This window comes from Abramis brama, assembly GCF_963993115.1.
Source record: "Abramis brama genome assembly, chromosome: 6".
Taxonomy (NCBI): Eukaryota; Metazoa; Chordata; class Actinopteri; order Cypriniformes; family Leuciscidae; genus Abramis; species Abramis brama.
This window is the reverse complement of record NC_139968.1, coordinates 15,528,921-15,544,210: the sequence shown is the minus strand read 5'-3', so window position 1 is coordinate 15,544,210 and position 15,290 is coordinate 15,528,921. Positions and strand designations below refer to the sequence as shown.

Sequence of the window (15,290 nt, the reverse complement as noted above, 5' to 3'; positions counted from 1 at the left end):
CTGTCAGAAAAAGGGTCCAGTGACGTGGTAGCGCATTGCTTTCAATGAGAAAACCTTCAAACCTCCACTGAGGCAAAGGGAAAGGGAATTTTGTTTTCATGTAATTATATTTTGGGATATAATTTTTTCATCATGACATATGTTGGGGTACGGTGACTGGGAAAGGACATTTTTAGTTTTAATTTAATCAGCTCCATAGTTACCAAGCTCGTGAATCAGTAGGCTATATTGTGTACACGAATCCAGGCACTGTTAAGGACCGAAAAAATTACATTCTCTATAGTATGAGAGTGTGTAGTATGAATGTAATCCGGACGTACAACATTCACCATGTTGTCATTATCATGTGACCTACCAGCGTCAGTCGCGTCACTTCACTGCCATTCACAAAACCTTTCCTGTGGCCTTATGGGATAGTAAAGTGTCCATCGATTGCACACTTCAGAATCTCGCAGAACATATTGCGCGCGGATTATATTTATTGAGTTGGCTTGTGCGTTTTAATTTTTTTGGCGCTTCAGGAATGTGACGTGGTAAGGGAGCAGATCACGTCACACACAGCACTAACAACGACTCATGGAACAACAGGAAAGCAGTTTATTTTTACTTTGAAACACACACAAACATCTGATACATTTGATAAATGTTTTTCCTTTGAATCCTCCTCTCCTGAACCGTAATGCATGTTCTGCCTCCACCATCTTTGGCAAACAGAGAGCCCTGTATTTTTGACATGGTCAATTGGCTGTGGTTCAACAGGCCTTCTCTTCTTAGTTTGAATTCTCATCTCATCATCATCACTGGACATCTTGTGAACCTGTTGACCTCGAACACCCTCTGCTTGAGCATCATTTCAACTATAGCAGCAGCTTAAAGTCAAAATACTGCAGTTTCTCCTTCTCTGGTCTCCCAGAACTGTTTGTCTGAACTTTATGCTATCCATTGTTTGTGGCAGCCAGGTCAAAGAAATGCAGGACCGCATGGATGGTTCATTTTCTTGTGCAGCTTGATATCGAGTACAAGCTGACCAAGTCAAATCCACCTGTTGTTGTTTTAGCTCAGCCACAACAAGAGGTCTATGCACAGTAACATGGCGCTTCTCTTTCGCTGACCGTCTCAGGATTTATCCCATGGACACTGGAGCTCATCAGAACGGCCTCATTGTCCAGCCACTTTGTCAACCTCTGATAGTTTTCTGACAACCACACAATGCAGGGAGCCTGTTTTTCATAATGGTCCCTGTTCCTAGGAAAGTAGTTGCTTTCATCGGACATTTCCATGGTTCTCAATAGCTGAAATCATAGATGACGTAAACTTCTACAGTGATAAAAGACAGCAAATGTTTTTATTATTATTATTTTTCTTCACCATTTGTTCTAACAGCAAAAGAAAAAATGTTTCCAGAACTTTCCAAAAAGAAGAAAAATATATATACAGAGGGATAGATAATGACAGTCAAAAAAAAAAAGATGTCAAATTTACTGTCACTCCCTCAGCCGCTGTTTTGAAACCGTAGGGATCAGGAATTGGCTGTTAAGGGATGACGTAAACGCTGCAGGCTCAAGAACACTGAACTGTAATAATACACACAGTCACACTGCCTTCATTAGGTACACCTAGAACTGTGTTGGACCTACTTTTGACTTCAGAACTGCCTTCATTCTCTTGATTTGAGCTTTGTGACATGTGCGTGTTGTCTTGAAGTGGCCATCTACTCTCGAGAAATGAGGGAAAAAAAGTAGGGCGGGTCTTGATTTTGACCTTCAGGTATTGATTGGATGGTTGGTTTGCTATTACTGTGATCTCATTTGATTGACAGGTTGTCCCGCCCTTGCGTCAGTAAATGCATCATCAGAGAAGAGATGTCGCTGCAAGAGGGATAGGAAGTTATTTTGATTAAAGATTATGAGAGCACATACATTTTGGGATTATAGGGTAACTTTTGGCTGAACCTCACCGAGATAAAAGATGCGGACAGAACTGTGTTCCTTGACGTCCCCTTCGGCCCGGCGGTGAAGGGATTTTCGGAGAGGTACACCGAAGCGCAGAAGACGTCCCAAGCTATGCGACACTTCCTGCCGAAACGCGCCAGCTCCACTTCGAGCAGGCCCAAGACCGCCCGCCTTCTCCTCAGCCAGCGAAACCGGCGAAGCAGGTCTCTCAGCCCCGTCCTGCGGCTGATACACTGAGTGAGGGATCTGCAGGCGCTCTCTGTGAGCCCCTCCTGTTTGCAGTTTGGATTTGGTGACTCTAAAGTCACCCTCAAACCCAGACATGGCTATGTACCCAAAGTGCTCTCAATGCCGTTTAGAGCATAGGTTATCACATTATTAACTCTTCCCCCTTCTGCAGAGGATGGGGAGGCTAATTTGCTCTGCCCTGTCAGAGCACTGAGAATCTATCTGGAGTGTTCTGTGTCTTTTAGACAATCAGAACAGCTCTTTGTCTCCTTCGGTGGCCGATCCAAGGGATCTCCAGTCACAAAGCAAAGACTGTCCAGATGGATAGTGGATGCCATATCTCTGTCGTACACCTCAGTGGGTCAGGTTTGCCCTATAGGTATTAGAGCCCATTCGACTAGAGGCATGGCTTCGTCATGGGCTTGGTCCTCTGGGTTTCCTATTCAGGACATATGTGCGGCGGCCGGCTGGTCCTCGCCTTCCACATTTATGAGGTTCTATAACATGGAGGTACCTTCCCTGCAGGTGAAGGTCCTTTTAGTAGGGGTCTTTTCCAATATATATACTTTGGGTTCTGGCTTGTTTCTGTGAGCTCAGGAGTCCTGAGGTGCAGTAGGCAACCAGTTACTTATAGTGCAGCGTTTTACATGGCGTCCCCACTGAGTACAGCTACGCAATGCGAAGTGACCATTCTCGAAAGGGAACGTACTCGGTTACTATCGTAACCTCGGTTCCCTGAGAGTAAGGGAACGAGTATTGCGTAGCCGGACGCACTATAGTAACATGGCAAAGTTGTCGCTTCAGTCGATTTAAACATGCTATAATGGCGAATTCGGGCTCTAATATAGACTTGGCATGCCCTATTTTGGTGCCTATTTTGACGCCATTGGATGTGCACTTGCCGCAGCACAGCCAATGAGTGAGCCAGACACTCACTGTGCTAGCTGTGCAGCTGCAAATGCGTTTAACATTTTAGGCTTCAGTATATCGAGGAAAAGGAGTTTCCCCCCACTGCGTATAGCTACGCAATACTCGTTCCCTTACTCTCAGGGAACCGAGGTTACGGTAGTAACCGAGTACAAACTTTCCACAGAACTGTAAAGTGTCGTTTTGCGTTTTGTATATTTTCTTTCTGAATATTCTGGCTCCTTTCACACTGTATCCAATTGTTTTTCAGATCTGATAGGAATGACCGACTGACACTGTCACGTTGCAAACAATGACGGTCAGCACAACATAATGTGGATGAGAGTAGATGGAAACAGTGGGTGGAGCAAAGGCAAAAAGTAAATTACCTCAAGGTCAGTCAGTTCTCAGAGTTTTATGCTGTTTATGCTGGCGATAAACATTTTTTTAAGGAAAATTTGTGTTTTAGAAGCTGTGTTTTAAGATTCTTTTTTTTTTCTTTGCTTGAAGCAAATATTAGTAAACATATTCAAGATAATGTTTTATTTGCAAGAACTGTAACTGGAGTATGTTTAAAGTCTACTTAAGCATTTTCAGATGACAAAAGTCAACTTCTGACTCAGGAGTCATGATAATATTTAAGTAAATGTGAGATTAATAAATACACCGGCTGCGCTGCGCATGTCTGATTATTTCATCTTACTGTTGACGTCACTTACTGTACATCTGATGACATCTATAGAACACATCTGTGCAGAAATGGAAAAGTCTACAATACTTTCTGTTTAAAAAAGTAGTATTTCTCCCTAATTCTATATTTATGTGTTATATATTATAATACACTAATAATATAAATGCATCATGATGAACAGGTATGTTTTATGACTTCTGAATGAAACCTGGGCATGAAGGCCTGCTGTTGTTTCCATGCTCATAGCATTTGGTCTGGTTTGTTTATTTTGCTTTATTAAACTAACAGGGAAAACTTTTGGATGTTATTAATAGAGCTTTATGTAAATTATTTACATTTACATTCAAAGAGAGATTATTAGTATGACACCATATAGAGAGATAATCCACTTCCTCAAGGTAGGCCTTTTCATCGTTTTTACTAAAGAGGCCTAACACCACAGTGTCAGAAAACTTCACCAGTTTGAACTGTGTTTAGCCATACAGTCGCTGGTATTGAGGGAGTAAAGCAGGGGACTGAGGACAGAGCCCTGAGGGGCTCCGATGTTGAGGGTGAGTGTAAAGGAGGTGTGGTTTCCCATTTTAACCACCTGGGGGCGTCCTGTCAAAAAATCCAAGATCCAGTGACAAATAGAGGAATTCAGCCCTAGATTTTGAAGCTTTTGCAGAGGTGTAATGGGACAACGCTGTTAAAAGCAGAGCTATAATCCACAAAAAGCATCCGCACATAATTCCCCTTTCTCTGATCCAGTTGTGAAAGAGCAGAGTTGGCATCATGTAGACCTATTAGGCCTATATGCAAACTGTAAGGGTCCAGATCACTGGGGAGAGAGGAACAAATATAAGCTCTGACCAATTTTTTAAAGCACTTGATCACTACAGAAGTGAGTACAAAAGGACGATAATCGTTCAGAGAGGCAGGACAAGGGGTTTTAGGGACAGGGATTATAATTGAAGATTTAAAACTTGTGGGAACAACTATAATTTTCACCAGTCACCGTGATTTTGCCAAGTAAGACATGTTCCTGGATCAACATATTTTGTTGATCCTGGAATAACATTCCTGTTCCAAAATTTAGTCCTTACCCTATCCTCACCCCTAAACCTAACCCTACCCATAACTTTCCCCTAAAATCAGAGGTAAATGATAGGTGAATAACACTGATGTTGAAGCACCTCACCCTGGGTCTAAGCCTAAACTTGACATAGACTGTAAACTTCAGACTGTCAAATCTGATTGGTTGATTGGAAAGTTGTTCCAGGATCAACAAAGATGTTGATCCAGGAACATGTGGTAGCTACTTGGTGAAATCACGTTCACGGTCACCAGCTGGAGAGCCACCAGAGGGCACTCCACACCAGACTATTATCACTCCCTCACAAACTACATTTCCCATAACTCACTGCCCGGACTCATCACTGATTGCATTCACCTGTGTCTCATTACCCTGTTAGTCTCAGCCTATTTATATTATGTTCACTCATTCACTCACTGCGAAGTTTTGTATGTTGTTGCACTGCATTTCCGAGTGGTTTCCCTGGTTTCATGTCTCTTGGTTTTTGTATTTCTTGCCTGTTCTGTGGATTACTCTTTTGCCTCTGACCCCTGCCAGTTTTGTTTGTTTGTTTGTTTATTTATTTGGACGGCCTACCTGTGTTTTGACCTATTGCCTGTATAATGGATTACGTGTCTGGATTGCCCCTTAATTAAAGCTGCATTTGGATCTCAACCTTCATTTCTCGGAGCAGTTCGTGACAACAACACCCTGATTAAGAGAAGGTTAAAAATAGTTGTAAAAACTGGTGCTAATTGATTAGCACAGACTTTTAATACACATCGAGGGATATTGTCTAGTCCACATGCTTTCCTGATGTTAATTTTATTCTGAAATCCATTTCAGTAATGACTAGATCTTCATTTCCCCTAACCAAACCCAGTATCTCATTCTCATGTTTTTTGTTAATCTGTACTAAAATTACTAGCCTTAAATCATGAATAATATATATTTAAATCATTAACTAAGAAAGCATTGCCATTTGTGTTGCCACAGGGACTTACAGACACTTGTTTTTTCTTCTGTTTTTACAGTTGTTGTTTCATCTTTGTATATGCAATGGTGATAAATAAAGGTGAGCACCTGAACAACACATCTGACTTTTTTCTTTTTTTTTGTATAAACGCCACACTCAGATAATAGCTCTCTGTCTGAACATGATTTAGTCATGGACAGTGGTGTCATGTGATTGAAACAAATAAAATCTAATAAAATCAACCAGAATAAATGGTGTGTAAAAATGGTTGATTAATGTATGATAGTTTTAATTTGAAATGTTTTATAAAATTAAACACTGAATGATCAGATGATTGAAGGTCACAAGTAATGTCTCAGTCTGAATGCAGCTGTGTTGATCTGATGCCTTTGTCACAGTGTAATAATGTTGTTGTTTTCTCTACCCTTTCTTATAGAATCAGCAGAGAATGTGGAGACATCGTTGCTTTTGCTCTGGGTTTGCATTGTGTTATCTGTAATACCTTGATCATATTTCTGTTAAGAAAAATAATTAAAGCTGCCTTATTCCCTTCTTTCATGACTGAAGGAAACAAATGACATTCAAGTTTGACTTTTCACTTTTTCTAACTTTTTTTTATATATATATTTAGCTGAATTGTCAAAGCTTTGACATGTTTTGTACTGTCATATTCTTGCCATCTGCATTGCATTATACTTAGAATAATGTATAACAGAATTAAACCTTGACACTCTGAGACAGGAACATTGTTTGCTAAAGGACAAATGAGTCTTTACCACAAGTGTTCTTTCATCATGTTGTGTTCACTGTTGTTAAATCTATTTTGAGATCTTTAGGGATTATTTGACCTTTCTTGAGATTAAAACTTCACTAATGTCATATATTCCCTGTGTGTTTGTGGACTTTTATGTTATTTCCTGATGTTTTGCTTTGTAGCTCTAGTTTTCCATGATGATTTCATGATTCCCCAGGTGTTTCATGACAACATAATTTACAAATTCATTCCTAATTACACATCAGTCAAATGAATCTTTTCTGTGCTCATACAGTGTGCACAAGATCATATCTGCAATAATTGAAGCGAATAGGGTGGGATCTATAGTTATAATATGTCTGATTCAATGAAGTCTCAAATCTATTATCTCATCTACAGAATATGATGTTGAAATTTATATTTTATATTAAATTTGGTGTTGGTCCTTTTTTCATCAAAGCCATTCAGACACTTCATGCAAATCATAACCTTTCTTTTAAACTGAAAAGGAAAAGTTCAGTCACAAGCTCTTCCTCTGTGTGAACTGAAGCCTCTGAGAATGACCCTAGATTCATGTGAAGCTGCTTTAACTGTTGAACATTCACAGCAATATAAACTTATCAAGTGTGAAGGTGTTTTACATGATGTCTAATGCTCTTATATGAAATGTGTAGATCTAGATAGTATGATGTACAGAAGCGTTACAATGTACGTGTACGGCAATGCTGCTGTTTCAACTTGAGGCTAAGAAAACTGTGAGAATTGAGATAAACATATAAAGGTATTGACACTTGGTTCAGTTAAACATCCACTCTAGACAAAGGTGAGAGAAACAACCAGTGGAACATATTTCTGGTTTTGGTTTTTAGAGCCTCAGCTGAGTTTTTCCACTGCAGCCGGCGGGCCTTTTTGTGCGCTGAATACAATGATATATATTTAACAAATATATCAAATATATTTCTATATAACATATAAGTGTAAAATAAAATGTATATATCACATGTTATATATCAGATTCTTAAATTTTCTAATTCATGAGATTATTTTTAGATTACAAAAAAAAATATTCTAAGAAAATATTACACTTTTGACAAAAAGCATGAATAATAATAATAATAATAATAATAATAATAATAATAATTGGCCTTTAGCCTTAGTAATCTACTACTAGTTAGCCATGCCAAGAAACTCAGGACAGAAAAGGTTTGTAATTTTACTTTGTCAAGCTCAAGTGGAAATGCATCTGGCCAAAAAAACACAAAGACTTAAATTATTGTTAAATACAAACACTTTTTACAGGCTAAATGCAAATGCAAACTGAACCAGCGCAATAACTACACTTTAATATGTATTAATAACTAAAGGACCATGTTTAATGAGTCTTTTTCCAAACCAATAATGGTAGAAATGTTCAAAAGCTTTTTTGTAGTCAAAAAGGGATGTAATATATTTCTAAATAATTTTTATTTTAGTAAAAATTGTTACAATTAGCACCAGTCTCCAGCATCTGATATACAATGTAAAAGTATTTATTCTTGACATTAAGTATATGAAGCACATTTTATTTTATATAATCAAACACAGATGATGTTGCTTGCTTAATATCATCCACGTCACTGAACTGAAAGAGCAACAAAGAAAACAATATTAACATTCAGCTTTTTATTAATATTATCATTAATCCAAACAAAATGCTATATTTGTTTGAATAACAGCTCAGCAAGAATTCTAAACAATTATAGAAACTAACAGTAATGAATTTTACTAAAACTATTAAGGATGGTTTCACATATTTGACCTTATTGTGATGTTGGTCGGTTTGGGTCATGAGGCTGATATATAACTCGTGTCTGAAGTAGATCAGGATCATATTTTTCCAACCGTTCTGTTTTTCCAACAGCAAAAACTAAAAATGAGACAAGGCATTCAGATTTAATATTTACTCAAGGGTAGATTATTCTGTCTTAAATGGTCAATATATACTGAAGACACCTAAAAACCAAAATAGTAAAAAAAATAAATAAAAAAAAATAATGAAACCCTTCACATGCCTGAGAAGAGCGTCATATTGATATTTTAAGACTACAGTATATTTAATTTGCTTATTATGTTTTTAATTAAAGAATAACTCACCGATCAGCACAATGAGCAGAAGCCCGATCATCAGAGCAGATATGATGATAATAATCTGCCATTGTGTCTGATTCTGATCAATAAACTCCAGCGCTGTCTGATTGTGACACTCAGTTATTGGAGTTGATTCTGTAATGAAAGTGTTCAGAGTTACAGTAATAACCGACTGACTTTAATATTTATATCATATTCATCTCTGTGTGCATGTGCAAAATTATGTTGTTCATGCGTGTAAAAATCCTGAAGTAGTACATAACCAATTTAATTATTCACACTAATCATCAATATGTTTTGATCAATAGAGGAGTAAATGAACTCACCGGTGAAGTGCAGTCTGGTGCTGTTGCTGAGTTTTGGAGGTTTGCGTGTGTTCATACAGTAATAAACTCCTAATTCATCAGCAGTCACATTATTAATAACCAGACGGTGTTTAAATTGCAGTGAATATTTCTTTCTGAATATTTTATTTAAGTAAAAAGGTGATGTTGATGTTGAGAATGATTGTAGAATCACTGTTGGAGGATCTGGTGTTTTCAGTAAAATCCAATAAACCTCATTTTCATCAAGATCACAGTTTATGGTCACATTTGATCCCAAATCAGTGAGTTGATCTGACACTGCAGCTCGACAACAGATTAACACTATAAGATAAAAAATTAAATAAATAAACATGCATCAAATTCAGTATTACCTAATTAAAACCTCTGTGAAATATAAAACAATCAATGTATGATTTATGATAAAACAATTTACTTTAAGTTTAAGTTTGTAAAGTGCATGTAAATATATTGATATGTAAAACTCACAGAGCAGAAGCTGAATGATCTTCATGTTGTTCTTGTCGAGATTAAAACACTTCAGAATGATTCTGTTTCCCTCCACACAACATTAAGATGAATCTACTGCAGCTCTGAAGAAAACACAGGAAGACAAAAACCTTCTACATCAAGCAGAGGAAGTCAAAAACTCTGACCACAACATCTAATGCCCTCGTTACCATCCCCACTTTATTAATAAAAAAATATTTTGTGCTTTTATAACCACTGTTTTCATGAGGTATCTGAGCTTGTTTGAACTTGAACACATTAACTTGACGTGTGTTTCATTAAAGGTGCATTCATTAGTTTGCTTCTAATTTAAATCAAAATAAATTGTGAAGAGTCATCTGACATAAGATAAAGACTGTAAACGTAGTTTTCTTAAAATGATGTGAACCGCTGTGTTTTACTATTCATCGGAGAGATCCTCACACTCATAAAGTGCTGAATTGATGACATATTTTTGTAGGCCAACCCAGAAGTTTGCATCACTCTGGTTCCCTCGACAAAAAGCCAATAGGATTTTCCCATTGTCTTATTGCAGAAAAATAAGCTCTGTGACCAATTAAAGTTTATGATTATCATGATAATCTTCAGAAATGAACACACCTTTCATGAATTTTGAAACCTTGGTAAATAAAACATTCACTAAAACACCTGATTCTAGATCTGTGGCTGCAAACAAACATCTTCAAGGTTGATTCTGTGGAGTGACTCAGGAGGCCTGTCTCATAAAGTCTGTTGAACAAACTCACAGTTACAGAGTTGCTTTGCAAATGCTACATGTCTTAGATCAGTTTCAGTCTCATAATGCTCACTAACTATAAATGTTCTCTGTCAACTCTGGCTTGTTTTGAGTAATGAACTCAGGAGATTGTGACGTTTCCAGCGAACAACCAAACACATGAAACCAAGAGAGTAACAGCTGCCATCCAGTGGTGAGAGCAGAGATCTCCAGTGTGTGGATCGAGTGGAGAGTTTCAGTTTTCAGCCTCTAGAGGACAGTAGAGAACTGAAATGTCTACTTTACAGTTGGCATCCATTAGAAATTCAACTATTTAAAAAATGAATCTTATTATAAAGAATTATTTCATCCATGTGTTTTATTTTTTTATATTTGACATTTTGCACCTCGTCATTTTTAACCTGTTAAAATGTAGAATAGGCTTATATGCAGATATGCATATAGTAGATATGATGACAATAAAAGCTTCTGTAAATAAATACAATTTAAATGACCATATTTTCATTTAATATACATGTGTAAATACATCCATGTGTATTTATATATAAATGTATTATTAATATAATGAATACGACTCTGTGCTGAACAGAGTGATAAATGTTTAATATGAAAATAAATGTAATTAGGTTATATTATGTGTATTTTATCTTATTTAACCATAATCATGATAATTTGCAATGTAACTGCTGCGTCTTCCGCACATAAACCACACATGAGACTAATTAAACTCAATAATAATGCTGGGGCCTCAACTCATTTTTACAGCATTTAATTTAGTCAATCCCCTTGCAGTCCTGTGCAGAAGGGCTATACTCACTGACAGCTATTTCACTCTCTACTTCATGTAAAGTGATGTATTGATGCTTCCTTATTTCCTATGATGTTCGCAATGCCAATCAGACTGAACATGTACCGACGAGGACCAAGGCAGAGCCGTTGAAGTCGAAAGGGTGGAGAGACTGAGCACAGTGGATGGCTCGTAAGTTCGTAGCGCAGGCAGGGTGGCGGCTGACCAAGGTGGAGCCGGAGGGACGAGGGAGCCTGGTGGAGCCGAGGTCAACGGGCCGAGGTGCAGTGATGGGACCAGCTGCCGGTGCTTCGGCTCTGGGCCGATGGTTGCCACTGTAATCCTAACATGCTCCTCTGTCGCGGCGGGCGGAAGCTTCCCATCGGTGGTGGGCTCTGGCGTCGGATCCGTGGTGCGGGGTGATGGCTGAGTGACAGGTGTGAGGTGGGAATGGACGATGGTGACTGGCTTTGGCTCCATTCCAGCGTGATGAATCTGATCTTCAAGCAAAAAGAACAGGATGAAATATTTGAATGCTACTGATCCGGATCTGAATTCTGACTTGTGAATTCTTGACTTCTGACTCTGAATGCAGCCTGAATCATAATAATCACAATGTGTTCGTTCATTGGCCAGGGGAGAACTGGCCCCCCGACTGAGCCTGGTTTCTCCCAAGGTTTTTTCCTCCATTCTGTCACCTGATGGACTTTGGGTTCCTTGCCACTGTCGCCTATGGCTTGCTTAGTTGGGAACATTTAATATTAATATTCAGCAATATTATTGATTGTGACTGTACTGACATTGTTGTATGAGAACTGAACTGAGCAAGATGACATCAAATTTTGCAAACCTGCTTTATAGATGAAACTAACTAATTTATAGATGAAAATAACTAATTTACCCCTCCTTGAACTGCCACCTTAACGTGGTGGAGGGGTTTGAGTACCCGAATGACCTTAGGAGCTATGTTGTCCGGGGCTATATGCCAGGGGCATATAGGGTCTCCCAAGGCAAACAGGTCCTAGGCGACGGGTCAGACTAAGAGCGGTTCAGAAACCCCTTATGAACAGATTAAATCAAAGGACCGTGACGTCGCCCGGTATGGCGCAGCCGGGGCCCCACCCTGGAGCCAGGTCTGGTGTTCAGTTATTGGACTTCTGTGCTAGTTACAGCTTGTCCATAACGAACACCATGTTCAAGCATAAGGGTGTCCATCAGTACACGTGGCACCAGGACACCCTAGGCCGTAGGTCGATGATCGACTTTGTGGTCGTTTCATCTGACCTCCGGCCGTATGTCTTGGACACTCGAGTGAAGAGAGGGGCGGAGCTGTCAACTGATCACCACCTGGTGGTGAGTTGGATCCGATGGCGGGGGAGGAAGCTGGACAGACTCGGCAGACCCAAGCGTACTGTAAGGGTCTGCTGGGAACGTTTGGCCGAGTCTCCTGTCAGAGAGATCTTCAACTCCCACCTCCAGCAGAGCTTCGACCGGATCCCAAGGGAGGATGGAGATATTGAGTCCGAGTGGACCATGTTCTCCACCTCCATTGTCGAAGCGGCCGCTCGGAGCTGTGGCCGTAAGGTCTCCGGTGCCTGTCGAGGCGGCAATCCCCGAACCCGGTGGTGGACACCGGAAGTAAGGGATGCCGTCAAGCTGAAGAAGGAGTCCTATCAGGCCTGGTTGGCTTGTGGGACTCCTGAGGCAGCTGACAGGTACCGGCAGGCCAAGCGGACTGCAGCCCGGGTGGTTGTGGAGGCAAAAACTCGGGCCTGGGAGGAGTTCGGTGAGGCCATGGAGAAGGACTATCGGCTGGCCTCGAAGAGATTCTGGCAAACCATCCGGCGCCTCAGGAGAGGGAAGCAGTGCCCTACCAACGCTGTTTACAGTAGAGGTGGGAAGCTGTTGACCTCAACTGGGGATGTCGTTGGACGGTGGAAGGAATAATTCGAGGATCTCCTCAATCCCGCTGTCACGTCTTCCATTGAGGAAGCAGAGGCTGAGGGCTCAGATGTGGACTCGTCCATCACCCAAGCTGAAGTCACCGAGGTAGTCAAGAAACTCCTCGGTGGCAAGGCACCGGGGGTGGATGAGATCCGCCCTGAGTACCTCAAGTCTCTGGATGTTGTGGGGCTGTCTTGGCTGACACGCCTCTGCAGCATCGCGTGGCAGTCGGGGACAGTGCCTCTGGGATGGCAGACCGGGGTGGTGGTCCCTCTTTTTAAGAAGGGGGACCGGAGGGTGTGTTCCAACTACAGGGGGATCACACTTCTCAGCCTCCCTGGGAAAGTCTATGCCAGGGTACTGGAGAGGAGAATCCGGCCGATAGTAGAACCTCGGATTCAGGAGGAACAGTGTGGTTTTCGTCCAGGCCGTGGAACACTGGACCAGCTCTATACCCTCTACAGGGTGCTGGAGGGTTCATGGGAGTTTGCCCAACCAGTCCACATGTGCTTTGTGGATTTGGAGAAGGCATTCGACTGTGTCCCTCGCGGCGGCCTGTGGAGGGTGCTCCGGGAGTATGGGGTCCGGGGCCCTTTGCTAAGGGCTATCCGGTCCCTGTACGACCGAAGCAGGTGCTTGGTTCGTATTGCCAGCAGTAAGTCAGACTTGTTCCCGGTGCGTGTTGGACTCCGGCAGGGCTGCCCTTTGTCGCCGGTTCTGTTCATGATTTTTATGGACAGAATTTCTAGGCGCAGCCAGGGGCCGGAGGGTGTCAGGTTTGGTGACAACACGATTTCGTCTCTGCTCTTTGCGGATGATGTTGTCGTGTTGGCCTCATTAAGCCAGGACCTTCAGCATGCACTGGGACGGTTTGCAGCCGAGTGTGAAGCGGCTGGGATGAGAATCAGCACCTCCAAATCCGAGGCCATGGTCCTCAGTCGGACAAGGGTGGCTTGCCCACTTCAGGTTTGTGGAGAGTTCCTGCCTCAAGTGGAGGAGTTTAAGTATCTTGGGGTTTTGTTCACGAGTCTTTGTACCGGTCTGTCGTGGTGAAGAAAGAGCTGAGCCGCAAGGCGAAGCTCTCGATTTACCGGTCAATCTACGTTCCTACTCTCACCTATGGTCATGAGCTTTGGGTCATGACCGAAAGGACAAGATCCCGGATACAGGCGGCCGAAATGAGCTTTCTCCGCAGGGTGGCTGGGCGATCCCTTAGAGATAGGGTGAGAAGCTCGGTCACTCGGGAGGAGCTCAGAGTAGAGCCGCTGCTCCTCCACATCGAGAGGGGTCAGCTGAGGTGGCTCGGGCATCTGTTCCGGATGCCTCCTGGACGCCTTCCCGGGAAGGTGTTCCGGGCGCGTCCCACTGGGAGGAGACCCCGGGGAAGACCTAGGACACGCTGGAGAGACTATGTCTCCTGGCTGGCCTGGGAACGCCTCGGTGTCCCCCCAAAAGAGCTGGAGGAAGTGTCTAGGGAGAGGGAAGTCTGGGGATCTCTGCTTAGACTGCTGCCCCTTTCCTGCCAGTCACTATCTGGATTACATGTAGATTATTAAAGACTCCTTCTCCTTCTCCTTCTCCTTCTAGTGATGGCAAAATGAGGCTTCCTGAACCAGAGACCTTGCAGCCCATTGCTTCACCTTTGGTTCATTACTCGAAGCTTCATTCAGCATTGCTCACTGGTGACACCTAGCTACTGTGCAAAGAAATAGCAGACAAATGAATTAATTTTGAACCAAGGACCTGAGCAGACATTTGTCCATTGCCTGGGTATAAAATAAAATATGTATCTTTCTCTGTCTGAATTTACTTGTGCAGAGACAACTGTCTGTCACACACACAATTAATTAATTATTCATAAATTGTTTGGATAGTGACAGTATGAACAGCAAAAGTGACACTGTGTTGAGTGCAGTGCTTATGGTGGAGGGAGTGTAATAAAGTAAACTGCAACAGAATAGTCTGGGGTGGTAAAAGTTAAGAATTGTTTCTGGGGGGGGGGGTTTGTGCAGTGAACTGTTACTAGTTTTAGTGCAGTGTTGTGCTTATGGGACTGGGGACTTTTTTCAAGTGTGTAACTTGGGGTTTAGACGATTCCTCTTCTTGGACAAAACCTCTCCAGCCACAGAGGATGCAGGGGAACATATGCCAGTGCCAGCTGGTATAAATGAGGACACTGATGCTTCTGTTGAGCCCAGACAGGGGAGGATTTCCTCTTTCTTGCTGGCTCCATTACCAGGAAAAAGGAAGAGGTCACAAAAAGCAAACAAATCAAAAAGCAGTCCAGATCCAAAAATCCAAA

General features: G+C 41.6%; 1 long non-coding RNA gene across 1 annotated transcript in view; it reads left to right on the top strand.

Annotated features, from left to right (window-relative positions):
• Nucleotides 1–6,689, top strand: part of LOC311084432 — an 87,616-nt gene extending 80,927 nt beyond the window's left edge. The window contains exons 2-4 of the long non-coding RNA XR_014606532.1: nucleotides 3,358–3,481; nucleotides 5,866–5,906; nucleotides 6,244–6,689. This is a non-coding gene — a long non-coding RNA (uncharacterized lncRNA). The remainder of the gene's footprint in view (nucleotides 1–3,357; nucleotides 3,482–5,865; nucleotides 5,907–6,243) is intronic.
• The last annotated feature ends 8,601 nt before the right edge of the window (nucleotides 6,690–15,290 follow it).